Source organism: Rhododendron vialii, chromosome 11a, assembly GCF_030253575.1.
Source record: "Rhododendron vialii isolate Sample 1 chromosome 11a, ASM3025357v1".
Classification (NCBI taxonomy): domain Eukaryota; kingdom Viridiplantae; phylum Streptophyta; class Magnoliopsida; order Ericales; family Ericaceae; genus Rhododendron; species Rhododendron vialii.
In genome coordinates this window covers 33971349-33980726 of record NC_080567.1, presented here as the reverse complement: position 1 = coordinate 33980726, position 9378 = coordinate 33971349, and the positions used below count along the sequence as shown (strand labels likewise).

Sequence of the window (9378 nt, the reverse complement as noted above, 5' to 3'; positions counted from 1 at the left end):
TCAGTACATTGTAGTAAAATTTATTTTTGCATGTTTTCGGTTGACCAAAACTTAGGCATGGCATGCAACTTGTAACTTTCCTTAAGAAAATACAAGTAGTTGATTCGTGCAATCCATGAGACTTTTTTTTTTTCGTCAGGTAATTTTACATGTTTATATGTAAAAATTTCTGCATGGTATTGTTGATAGTTGTAACTTGTGAGTCTTGTGATGTGACTCTACTTGATTTCTAGTTGATGTACTTTAATAAATCTTAAGCCACTTGTTTTATGTTTTACCTTACATGTCTTAGTCATTACACGTGAACTTACTACTTTCATATGTAAAATGAAAAAGATAATATTTATATTCTATCATAATTTCAAAAAATGCAGAATAACATTAATTATATCAAACACCAAAGTTGTTCAAAGTTATGAGAAAATCATAAATACACATACATGCATTTATAATGAACATGTGAACACATTCGCATATAATTCCTTATTCTTTTTAATTTATGCAGTTACAAATTAGTAAATTACTAAAAGGATTATTTATTGAAAATGTAATGACCAAAGACTAAATTTTAAGTAGTAAAAAGGTGCTTTGTTACGTGTATATAGATTCGATTGCTTGTGTTGCTAGAGTGTGTCTTGACTTGAACATATATTTTTATAGAATTAAGGTAATTTCAAAAGTATGGTTCAGTCACTGAAAGATGAATCAAGCATGATCTATACTTGTTTATACAAGTCCCATTTGTTTTTACCTTGTTATATATCATTTCTTGATATTGGCAATGAAATAGTAGCTCGTCTTAAATTATGTCTTGGATTTGTTAATTTTTAACTCTTACTGGATTCCTTTCCTAGGCTAGCTATGACCCTCCGGACTCTGATGACGATTATTCTGAGGACTGATGATGATTATTCTGAGGACTCTGATGACGAGTTGATTGATCTCAACAAAGTTCGACAAATCTGGTGATGCCCTTTCATCTATGTCTTCGGATTTGATTCATGACAACAAATGAGGTAAGTGACCTCTTACCACATCAGCCATAATCTCTTTGGAAAATATTTTGAATGTTTGAGGTGTGAAATCTCCAATGATGTGTTATGAGAATGAGGTGTCCTACTACTTTCTTGTGTTTATACTTTGTGAGGACGGAACACAAGAATCCCCTTAACATTGTGATTAGCATAATTATTTGTAAACCGGTGGATTCTTGCTACTTTTTTATCAAGACAGATGTAATATGATTTAGATCGTCCTTATCAAGTATTGACAAATAAAATTATTTCTTTTTCCCTTGAACAAATAACACTGTGGTTTTGACCCCAATCATGGGCTCATGCAGTTTGAAGAAATTTAGATACGCACGTCCAATAATGGAGTTTTGATTTGTATGTATGGAACTATTTAATTTGTTCTCTAATGAATATTGAATCCTCGTATTGATCCCAACTCATTTTTTCTTTAACTTGGCCAAACAAGTTCTTGTCTAAAGTTGCTTATTGAATTGGTGCTTTTGCTTATTTCTTAAACAGATCCAATGGATGGTGCTGCACGGGTTATATATTCTTGGGTTATAGGATTGAAAGAACAAGTTATTTCGAATTATTCAGTGGGGACAATAGTTTGTTTTTGAATCGCAGATTTCTAGTGTGCTATAATGGTGACAATTGATAATCATGATATTCGGTTTGTGCCAGTACTTCAATCTCCAGTTGTAGCATGTTCTAACTTTTGACTCCTCCTCTGCTTTGCATTCGGGTATTGTTTCTTAAAACTTTATGTAGTGTAAATTGTGGGATTATTCATTGAGTTTTTTTCACGATGTTTTCATTGTTTCCTCTCCATGTTTGTGGTGGCGCTCTCTGATTTAGTGATTTACTGAACGAGTGGCAATTAAAGGAGCTTTAATGTTAATCATATGAAGCAGAGCAGAAAATAATTATCAATCTCTTGTTTAGGAATAATAGATCTGTTTTTGTTTTGTTTATTTCTGTTTTTTCTTCTCGCGTGACAGATTTTACGGAAACATTTTTATACCCTATATGTGCTGCTAATGACATTCATGAAAAAAAAAATTGGGGATTGGAAGCCGTAGTTGTGAGGGTTGGCTGCCGGTGTTGCAGCTGGAACAGAGCAGGAAAATCAGAGCACGGAGGGCTCTTTGTCCATCTAGTACCTACGTGGTGCTTTGATGACAGGCTCGCCTTTTCGGACAGTAGTTATGGCTCAAACCGAACATTCCACAGCGGGTCGAGAACCCTTATGGTCACACCAAGGGGTTGCTACGCTGGTCGCCCCTTCTCACCTTTTTTACCATTCAAAAAAGGAAGAAGAAAGCAACTCACATATTATTGTCTTCCTCCTTTCTAGAAAGGTACTATGCAAAATGAGAACTTAAAGAAATGCCTTTTGACCAAAAAATTGAAAATTTTTTCTTGCAAATTGTTAAATATCAATGAGTTCTTTTTATTTTTTGAACAAAATTTAAGTTTTCCTTTATGGAAAAACCTTTTTAAAATCCCCGTTTGGTTAGTGAAAAATCTTTTTAAACGGGGGAGTGTTATCCATAGAAATTTTAGAAAGTAAAACAAAAATATACCCTGGCAGGGATAGACTACAAATTGCCGACTATATTTGGAATTGTGCTATGCGAAAAGCCAATGGGGCACATATCTTGCACAAATCTTTTGGCAGGATTCATCTCGGATCCTGCAAAGATTATTCAAATCGTTCATTTTTAAAAAAAAAAAATTACCGAGGATGAAACTTAAGAACTCCCATTAGCTAGCATTTGACCAAATTGGAGAGGCCTTGCCACCTCCCCGGAACTGGGGACTGTGCTGTGCAACTTCGTGCTGCACAGCGTGCTGCGCACCCACCGGCGAGGCCTTGTCAGTATCGGTCCGACGATCGGAGACGTTAACCACGTAGAGCTCGTCGAGTACTATAAGTGTACCAAAAATCAACTCGATCAAATATCGTTAAGTGCCTCATCGGAATACATATAACTTGAAAAAAAATAAATCCTAATAGATACAAAACACTGGATCAAAACCACTGAATCCATTTTTTTCAAGTTATATGTGTTCGGATGAGGCACTTAACGATATATGATTGAGCTGATTTTTGGCGCACATGTAGAACTCGACGAGCTCTACGTGGTGAACGTCTCAGATCGTCGGACCGATGCCGACAAGGCCTCTCCGAAGGGTGCGCAGCACGATGTGCAGCACGAAGCTGCACAGCACATTCCCCTAGTCCATATTATTCATTCAGTCTTCTGTTTTTGTCCTCTTAGTTAGATACATGCCAAGTCGGGCTGTACACCACAAATATACCCTACCCAATCTTTGTTTTGTTTTTTTTTTTCTTCTTTTTTTGCCCTTATATATTATCACCTTTTTCTTCTTGATTTTATTCGATACCCTTACACACCTTTTCAATCTTAATTTACGTGATTTCTGAATGATTCGAAACCGTTCAATTCGCAGGGTCGTTAAGAGGAACATGTCTATTTGAAAAACAACAACCTGATCAGATGTAGTAGCTCAATCTCCGTGTTCTTCGATGGCTTCTTCTTCAAACTCTGAATTTGATGTAGATTAGATTTTAGAAAAATTGTAATTTCTTAGTATTTTATTTTACAGTTTTAGTTTTAGTATTTTGTTAGGAATCTTATAATTTAGGATTGTTAACATAGAATTATTTAGTTTCTTAATTTAGGTTGAGTCAGTTTCCTATTTTATATTTTCTTATTTTACAAGAATTAGGGTTGCTGCCTAATATTTTTATTCCTTTTTAATTCTACGGTGGCTGCTACTATATAATAAGATTGTAGCCATTAGGGTTAGGGAGTAGTTTAATTATTAATGAAAAACGAGATTTATCTCATTATTGTGTGTTCGTAAAGAAAGTACCTTTAGTTCATACTTGTTCGTGATTGTCCTTGTTGCGCATTTTTCTATTCCAACACGCCTCCCTGCATCAGTTGGTATCAGAGCCTGTGCTCGATTCCGGATCATGGTGCTACAAAGAGTTCGTTATGGTCGTTATGCTGCTGCCGAAGATGTGTACGAACGAAGTAAAGCTGCACGAGAAGCACGAATGGAGGCGCGGTTCCAACAACTTGAGCAGCGTGTGATGGATGTGATTGGCGTCCTAACCAATCAGGTGGCTGCCATGGCTGTTGGGGGGAATCCACCTCGCTGTCGTCCTGGTCAACCTCGGTTTTCGAAAGAGGAGGAGGTATCGGATGATGTTTCTATCACCAAACCTTTGGCTGGTAACCATCAGTCAATGGGGAGGACAAGGGCGGTCAAGGTTGTTAATCATGATTCGCGACTTTGGGAATCTGGTTTGAAGATCAACTTTCCTAAGTTCCAGGGAGGAATGACACCGGAAAAAATCTTAAAGGTTAGTGTAGGAGAAAAGAAAGTCATAGAAGAAATTCTAGTAGAGGCAGACATATGAGACTTTCTCGACGATGTGTTAGAAGAAGAATTCGATAAAATATTTTTGGACAATAATTCGTCATCGTTTTAGCTAGAAATTGATTAGGAGTCACCTCCAAAATTTAATGAGTATGCAGATTGTTAGGACCAAATTACGAAGTCTTAATTGTATTGGCAATTGCGTATGACAAAACACATAATTTATATCAAATTGTAATTTTATTATTTTTAATAGGCTAGTAAGTCTGTATAGGATTAGAGTGGAAGGAATCTCTTTATTTGTAATTGAGAATGAGCGTATTGGATAAAAAATGAGATTGACTACACCGGGACGATTTTTGGCGAAGACAGGTCACTAGAGGAATTGATCTGGGTATCAATCGGATTCTACCGATTTTTAAAAGAAAAGTAATGTAATAAAAAAGGGGCTAAAATAAGAGGTCTAAATATGGACATGGCCTTTTCTTCCTAGGTTTTGGACTTTAGTCTTATAAAAGAGTAAGTTTCAGAAAAAGAAAAGAGGGCGACATACTACACATATATATTCACAGCTTATAAGAAAAAAGGTGGCCGCTGTACATGTACGAAGAAAAGATGGAAGCAACAGGTTTATTTGTGTGCTATTCGTGAAGGAATTTCTATGAGTTTATTGGAGGGCTTGTGGACTCAAGGCTGTTAGCGATCAAAATCATTGGGTGCGGTGTACGTGTGCCTCCGGAGGTAGTACTTAGAACGTTGAGAGGATTTACTTCGTTTGGATAGATATATCTGTAACTGCACAATAATTATAGTGATTTGATTCCTTCCTGTGGTGTTTACCCATTCTGGGGTTTTCCACTTATATCTCTGTGTTATGGGTTTGATTGCTTGCGTAGTTTTTGCTAGTAGCATTATTTTGTGATTCGCATTCATATTGTTAGGGTTTTTAAGGATTTTTAAGGAACCCTGATTTTTCACAGATGATGAGTTTGAAATTTGTCAAGCTAACGTTATTGAGGATGTTCATATTGCAATTCAAGAAGGTGAAACAGTTGGTAAGATCCTTGATGGTAGTGATGAAATAGATTCTCCTGATTCAAGTTCGTCAATTAGTAAGAATTTTGCAATATTGAAAATTTTTGGTTGGGTTGATAAGGTTAAAAATCCCATATCACATGAAGTTGAAATTGCTTGAGGTAATCAATTTGTGAATCCTTTTTGGGAATATATTGAATTTGTTGTGAAGAAGAATATTTGGATTACATACGTCGAGAAAATTGGGAAGAAAATTCTTTCATTTTATTTTTCAAGACTCTTCTTTACAGTTTGGATTCGGAAAAATTAATCTGAAGTACAAGATTGAAGCAGACATGATTCGGCGAATTCGACTTTATAAACTTGAGAACGAGTTTTTTCAAGCCGGGGAAAATGATGCAGATTAGATTTTAGAAAAATTGTAATTTCTTAGTATTTTATTTTACAGTTTTAGTTTTAGTAATTTGTTAGGAATCTTATAATTTAGGATTGTTAACATAGAATTATTTAGTTTCTTAATTTAGGTTGAGTCAGTTTCCTATTTTATATTTTTTTGTTTTACAAGAATTAGGGTTGCTTCCTAATATTTTTATTCTTTTTTAATTCTAGGTAGCTACTACTATATAATAAGGTTGTAGCCATTAGGGTTAGGGAGTTGTTTAATTATTAATGAAAAACGAGATTTATCTCATTATTGTGTGTTCGTAGAGGAAGTACCTTTAGTTCATACTTGTTCGTGATTGTCCTTATTGTGCGTTCTTCTATTCTAACATGCCTCCTTGCATCAGAATTTCAAGGTACATACAACATTTTCTTGAGCTTTAGGGGCTTCGACACCTGTAAGAAGTTCATTGACCACCTCTACGAGGCTTTGAAGCGAGAGAAGTTTCAAACATTCAGAGATGATGACGAGATCGAGAGGGGTGAGATCATCAAATCTGAGTTGAAGAAAGCTATTGAGAACTCAAGGATGTCGATCATCGTGTTATCCAAAAATTACGCTAGTTCGACGGCGTGCATCTTTGAAATCCAGACGATTAATCTCGAACAATGAAAGACGTCGGATCATATGATTTTGCCAGTGTTCTATGAGGTGGATCCATTGGACATTAAGGAGCAAGCCAAAAATCTCGATTTCGGAAAAAGAAAGTGATGACGGTTGAGAAAGTCATGGGATGGAGGGTGGGGCTTAAGGAGGTTGCGAGTATGGCTGTGATGGGTCTCGATTTCGGAGGAAAGAAAGTGACGGTTGAGAAAGTGAGGGGATGGAGGGCGGCGCTTAAGGAGGTTGCGAGTATGGCTGGAATGGTTTCCGGAAATCTGACTGACGGGTAATTTATACATTCAATCCTCTTTTCTGAGCAATGCCTTTTTCTTTTCTTTTTTTCTTTTTCCTTTTTAATTTAACGGAAAATGAATAAAACTTACTGTGGAATTTCTTCTCCATAGCATCGTGAATTCGTCATACAATGGCTGCAAAAGGCAGTTTTTTCTTTTTTCTTTTTCCTTTTTAATTTTCTTTTCTTTACAACAAAAGACAATTTCATTAATCTCAGATACGAAAATACAAAGATTAAAAGGACTCAAGGTAAGAAACGTATACCACCTAGAACCAAGAATGGCAAGACGCCAATTAAAAAATCTAATTAAGAACTCCATAGAAGAGAGAAGCCACAAAACTAACCGTCTAACCCAACACCTCAAATACCTCCAAAACAGAAAAACACCACCCAAACCTGAAAAAAATAAACCCAATTAATCCATTTTCTGCCCTCCTCTGTCCACATTGTTCTATACCGCTCATCATCGATTTCCTCCAATTGAGCAATCTTATAACTTCCCCTTTGTCACATCATAACCCATTCCTAGTGACTTGTTTATACTCCATACTGCTTGAGTCTTGTTGAGAATGATTATATTTCTATTATTGATCCCATTGGACGAAATAGATAAAGAAATTGCAGTCGTTGCTGATCTAATAATAGCTTCAGGTTTGTGTCTTTATATTTCTGCCCCCACCGACGATTTCCTTAATATATACCCATCACCTCATCAATTGAACGAACTTTTCTATTGCCTTTCTTCCCACCATTTTTGCTGGTTCTTGCTATCTTTGAACCCTCCACAGTAGATGAACCCAACACCACAAGATTGTCAATATCTTTGTCCCAACTTGGGCCGGCCCTTAATTATCCTGTGACTCTCTCTCTCTCTCTCTCTCTCTCTCTCTCTCTCGTGTGGAAATAATTTTCCTAAATAGATTGCATAGTTGTGATCAGTCGAGTTAATATTGGTACTCCTGACGAAATGCTTAAGTTCCTAGATCTTTTTGTGGGTAGTTGTGCACGGCATTTTTTGTTAATGGTCTTACTTTTTGTATCTGGGCAGTTTCCTCTTCGTACCTTCTTTTGTTTTTTTGATATACTCCTAACGTTAATTAGGAAGTCAGGGTAAGTAGTCATGTTTGGATATTTGCATGGTGAATTGACTGCTTCTTTCAAATCTTTTCTGCAATATATATACGATGCTTCATTTTCTATATGACTGAAACTTTCAGGTATGAAGCCAGGTTCATTGACAAAATTGTTGTTGTAATCAAACGAAGCCAACTGGCAACCATCTAGTAAGTATGGGGTCTTCAACAAAGCGTGTTTAATATTCGTGGCTAAAAGCAAAGGCGTCGATCTGCACTACCATTTGAGAGGGTGCAAGCGAACCCTCTCGCCTTAACAAATACACTTTTTTTTTTAATGTGGACCTGCTCAATCACCTGAATTATGGGTAGCTCTCTTGCTTCAAGAATCCAACGGTGGAACTCCTCTATATTTGAGGAGAGATGACCGTACCGTATTCCCTCAAAATATACTAACGCCCAACGGGGAGGTGAAAACTGTTGAAGCCACTTTGCAGCTTCAGAAGAAACCTCCTCAATTTCTAGCAATTTCTCTTTGAAACCACTTGTAGTGGTGGACTATGCAGCTTTCCACAAAAGATGGACAAGCCTAGAATTCTTGAACTCTTTCCCAATGCTTTCACTCAAGTGCCGCATGCAAAACGCATGAGAAGAAGGGAATTTCCTTTTTACAGTCTGCAATACCCTTCTGACCATCCAATAAAAACGTAAGCTGTGGGATCTTCTCCGAGTGCACCTCCAGGGCTTTGAGTAACTCTGACAAGAACCACATCCAGCTCTCATCAGGTCACTTTTCACAATACGCAGTTCAAAGTGTTGCGCAATTGCAGCTTCTTTAATTGCACTCCGGAAGGCCTTGACATCAGGGAACTCTTGGCCAACCACAAAATTGTGATCATCCATGAGCTAACACATCAATTGAAAGCTCCTTGTTTTCAGCACCACGGCCTCCAATTGTTCCTTGCCCAGACGACCAATGATGCTTTAAGAGGTACTTTTTAAGAAATGGATATGCAGGTCAGACCTGAAACCTTCTATATGAACTTGGAAAGATATATGAGCTGGCATAACACTGAAAATAAGCATAAAGGAAACGGGATTACAATCCGGCATGACGAACATGGTATGTCAAAATAACTTATCTGTACATTTCATTACCTTATCTCTAAATTTCATAACTTGGATCATCAAACTAATTTGGTAACACTCAGTGTCACAAGACCCAAAGTAACGTGCATACTAACAAATTTTATACCTCTAAAATCACGGGATACAAGGAAAATGATTCAATATTCTCAGGAATTGTCAAGTGGTGCTCCACTGGGCAAAAGCAAAACCACCTATCCCTCTTCTTCTTTTGAGCCTAGCAATGAAGTGTGATTGGTCAATAATGTGAGAACCATAACTTTTATGTTGGTGTTCTGCAAGACAAAATAACAAGCGGCACATAATAATGGTGACTGTATTAATGCCTGAAGGCCACCAAATGACTTCTCGCGC

General features: G+C 36.9%; 2 long non-coding RNA genes across 2 annotated transcripts; one reads left to right on the top strand and one right to left on the bottom strand.

Annotated features, from left to right (window-relative positions):
* The first annotated feature begins 40 nt into the window (after positions 1 to 40).
* LOC131307274 (uncharacterized) lies at positions 41 to 1838 on the top strand. The gene is made up of 2 exons (XR_009194061.1): positions 41 to 1016; positions 1533 to 1838. It is a non-coding gene; the product is annotated as an uncharacterized LOC131307274 (long non-coding RNA).
* Positions 1839 to 8006: 6168 nt separating this feature from the next.
* LOC131307273 (uncharacterized) lies at positions 8007 to 9378 on the bottom strand. The gene is made up of 2 exons (XR_009194060.1): positions 9134 to 9378; positions 8007 to 8950 (listed from the first exon to the last, which is right to left on the bottom strand). It is a non-coding gene; the product is annotated as an uncharacterized LOC131307273 (long non-coding RNA).